The sequence below is a fragment of the Orycteropus afer genome, unplaced genomic scaffold (assembly GCF_000298275.1).
Source record: "Orycteropus afer afer isolate SDZICR_OR568_19922 unplaced genomic scaffold, OryAfe1.0 scaffold00019, whole genome shotgun sequence".
NCBI lineage: Eukaryota > Metazoa > Chordata > Mammalia > Tubulidentata > Orycteropodidae > Orycteropus > Orycteropus afer.
In genome coordinates, this window is record NW_006921606.1 from 19,525,706 (window position 1) to 19,530,265 (window position 4,560).

Sequence of the window (4,560 nt, forward strand, 5' to 3'; positions counted from 1 at the left end):
GGCCACTAATTCAAGTCCAGATGAAGTCCTAAGATTGGCAGGGCATGGCAGGCTGTTGAACAACAACTTGGCTACATGAAGGGTTCAAGCATGAACCCTGCAAAAGGCTAGAGACCTTCCTCAAAGCTGCTTCTTATATATTAGAAGTAACCCACATCCCTAAAGCAGCTACTCAGCTGCTCCACCATGGAACTGATTACCAGTGTCATCACAGGGAATAACTACATCAAGCTGCCCAGTCACTCAACCAGGCCCAGCCAAGATGACAACAACCTTAACTACCACACCGTGATTATTTCCATCAGAGGGGAACTTCTATAGAATTGATATTAGAAAAAGCAGATGAAGATTGTGAAACATTTGATTAGTTCATCAACATTCATTCATTCATTCAACATGATTTTTTAGTGCCTGGGCATTCTAGCGGCATAGTGGCTAAGATATTTGACTGCCTAGCAGAAGGCTGGTGGTTCAAACCCACCAGCCACTCCTCAGAAGGAAGATTGGGCAATCTACTTCCATAGAGATAGCGCCTCAGAAACCCAAGAAGGGGTCATTATGAGTCAAATTGACTAAACAGCAGTGAGTTTGGTTTTTGGTTTGGGGTACGTATAAGCAGTTTTACATGAGTTATCTCCTTTTGTCCTTGCAAGCACCTGCTGAAGCAGATCTGATTAGTCACATTTTATAGGATGCTTCAAGTCCCTGGGTGGTGAAAATGGTTAACATGCTCAGCTATTAACAGAAAAGTTGCAAGTTTGAGTCTACCCAGAAGTGTCTCAGAAGAAAAGCCTGGTGATCCACTTCTGATAAATCAGCCATTGAAAACCCTACTGAACACAGTTGTACTCTGACATACCTGGGGTTACCATGAGTTGGAGTTGATACTACAGGAACTGGTTTATAGGGTGCTTACCAGGCACAGTACTGAGGGCAGAATTGTATATGACTTTGGGTGAACAGGTTGATAGCAGACTTCCAGGCCTTTCTGCTGAGGCTCCTTTGGGCCTCTGGGTGGGTTTGAACCACCAACCTTTCCATTTTGCACCACCAGGGACTCTGGCTCCACAATTACTGGCTAAACCACCTGCAGAAATTATTTAACCCTTCTGAGTTTCATTTTCCACATTTCTAAAATGAGACTAGTAATGATATCCACCTCTTAGGGCTGTTATGAGGATGGAATGAGATAGGGTGTAGGCCATTTAGTCCAATGCCTGGCAGATATCTGACATTCCAAACATTGCACTCATGGTTGCATATATGCATTCATCTCAATTTATCCACCTATGAGGTATGTACTCTTACTCTACCCATTTTATGGATGAAAATACAGAAGCTCAGAGAGGTTACATAATAGTCTGAGGTCTTGTGTGTTGGCAACACATAATAGTAGTGGAGTTCAAGCTGGTATCTGATTCTAATTCTGGATCTCCTCCAATATATAGCTGACACAGGGCTGGACCCCTTCTCCAGGAACCCTGCAAGCAATGCCAACATCTGCACCACATGGAGTCCGTAGGAGGGCAACACACAGCTCTCCTGACCACAGTTGGTGGTGGTCAACAGAAGGCTCCAGCCATCATGCTGTATGCAGGGAGCTAGTCTTTAGCATCAGAAAACTCTTAGGTATAAAACTACTACACCTTCTGCCCTTGACGAAGAAACGTGGTAGTGACATGACCCCACACTCATTTTTTTTTTTTTTTCAGTCCTAATTAATTCACTTTATTTTTCTTGTAAAAAAACCACCTATGTGGTGGCCATAGCTGGGAATGACTTATGTATGGAGACTCAGTTGTGAGCCTTTCAAGATAGTCAGTAAATTCCTGGTAGAAGACTTGGTGAACACAGTTTCTTTTCAGAGGCAGGGGGGAAGATAACTTGGAGATGGCATTGGAGGTGGCTTTGGTGAAGTTGCCCAGGCAGAAGTGCATGAGTCATCAATAAATCAGTGACAATTTCCTGGGCACGGAGACTGAACCATACTGGTGCCTTTGGGATGTGGATAAGGCACACCAGCATAGAGCTACAATAGCCAGTTACCTTTTAAGGAACTATGTGGGGCTTGCTGACAGTGTTTCCCTAGTAGGCTCACCACACAGGGACAATGGTGGGCTTGGCCAGGATGATAGTCCTGTGGATGGTGGTGACCACCTCCCTGGAGATGAATGTGGCCACAGTAGTCCCTGAGGCAAGAAATGTCTTGAACTTGGTCTGTTGGCCAGCCTGCATCTACTAATGCACAAGCATAATTTTCAAAATCTCACCCTTGAGGAATCCCCCCAGGAAAAAGTCAATGATCTCAGACTCCATGATGGGCAGGGAGAAGAGAAAGATCTTCTCCAGGGACTTGATCTTCATGTCCTTGACCAGGTAGCCCAGCTTGGTAATGAGGAGCCACTCTTTGTCCTCAGCTTGCCTCCATGAGGTCTATGACTTTGACCTGGGAAGCTGCTGCCCAAACCTCCACTGAAGCACTCTGGCCCCTGGGGCTTCAGGGCTCTCCCATAGCTCTTACATCATCAATCAATTGAAGTTTTCTTGGAGAAGAAGGGACCCATGATCATTTGCAAACCTCCAGACACTCAAATTTTTCATGTGTCTTCACACCTCTTCGTCCTTTACCAGTTGGGCCCCCTCCATCTTCTTACCTCTGTCAACTTCTCTTTTCCTCCCCACAGCCACCTTCTCTCTCTCCATTTTCCTTTAGCCTTCTTTCTCTCTTCTCTATTAGCTTAATTTGAACTGGAATGAAGTTATTCTCTATTTATTAAACAAGGTTTTAAGTTTCTTGTAGATTTTCAAGGCAAATGAATTGACTATTTAAGCTAGACTTTTAATAAGCCTTAAGATACAGAGGCTTAGCTAGATGAAAGAATGTGATGAAGCAAACCTATTGTTGTGTGATATCAAATTCACTCTGGCATACAACAATAGTTTTAATAAAATGACCCTATAGGGCAGAGTAGAACCAAACCATAAGGTTTCCAAGACTGTAATATTTACAGAAGCAGACTGGCACATCTTTCTCCCATGATGAGTGGCTGGTGGGTTTAAAACTTTCTGTTAGCAGCTGAGCTCTTAACCACTGTGCCATGATGGCTCTTTAAAGCAAACCTAGCAAAATGTTAATTGTAGAATCCAGATCATGGAGATATGAAGGTTCACTGCATGTGAACTGCATCTGTGTTTGGAAATTTTCACAATAAAATGTTGGGATGGGAGGAGACACTTATGAAATATCTAGAACAGGAAAATGTAGAGAGACCAAAGGTTATTAGTGGTTATCAGAGGCAAACAAAAAGGAGAAATAGGGAGATATTCTTTCAGAGGTACTTTGTGAAAAGGGTGATGGAAAAATTTAGAAACAGATTGGTGACAATATTTTTTTTCTGTTTTTTTTTGTTTTGTTTTGTTTTTAATTGTGGTTTGGATGAAAGGCAAGGAGAGAGAAACTTCCAGCAAGATGGCAGAATATACAGACAAGCTACACAGACCCTCTACAAGAAAGAAACAAGAAACCATTTGAAACAGATATGGAAGATAATCCTGGAATTTCAAGCTTCAAAGAGAAGGATAAAGAAGTAGATTAAATATTGACTGGTGGAAGAAATGAAAACAGGGAATAAGGAGACAAACAGAGCTGCGGACCATTGACTGGCCTGATGGTACAGCCATTGTGAATATTTGCAAGCAGCATTCTGATCAAGGCAGCAACCTGATAATCAGCTCTGCTTACTTAGGACTGTACAGGCAAAAACACTGGTGGTTGACAGCCAGAAAGGTACAATATTCCACTTGTTTTCCTTGTGACCCATATCCTCCTGGTGAAGAGAGGTGTGGCCCTATCCCACCCCCACTGACACTCTGGACCAGCAGGAATTCCATTCTGGACCAGGCATCCTGCCAAGAGCTGCCTTGTGGGTAGGGAAAACTTTTCCCAGGACTAGTCATCCTGCTACCAGCCATCTTTTGGGTCACTAGGAACTTTTTCTGAGACCAGTCACCCTATAACCATCTGACTTGTGGGAAGGCAGGGACTTTTTCTGGGAATGGGGCCCTGAGCCCAGTTATCTTTTGAGACAGTAGGAACTTTGTCTGGAACAAACCTGCTTTTAAGGCTGCAGGCTCTGCTTCTGAAGCCAAGTACCTTACTTCCAATCATCTTCAGGACCAGCAAGATGTTTTTCTGATTCCAGGAGCCCTGTGCCTGGACATCTTCTGGGCCAACAGGAATTCATTTGGGATCAGTGTCCTGCCTCTAGCTGCCTTCTGGGTAGACAGGAACTAGTTCTGAGATCAGCCACTGTGCTCCCAACCACATTTTCGTTTGGAACTTTTTCTGGGATAAGACACCCTGTCCCGAGCTACTTTTTGGGCCACCCAGAATTCCTTCTGGAACCAGGTATCCTGCTCCCAGCCACCATGTGGGCCAGCAGGAAATTTTGCCAAGCACTTTACCTGCAGACATCTTCTGGGTTTGCAGAAACTCATCTGGGATAAGGCACATTGCCACCAGTTGCCTTCTGGGTAGGCAGGAACTAGTTTCAGGATGAA

General features: G+C 44.1%; 1 pseudogene; it reads right to left on the bottom strand.

The window, feature by feature from the left end:
• Positions 1–1,752: 1,752 nt before the first annotated feature.
• Positions 1,753–3,821, bottom strand: LOC122152188 (annotated as a pseudogene).
• Between the last annotated feature and the right edge of the window lie 739 nt (positions 3,822–4,560).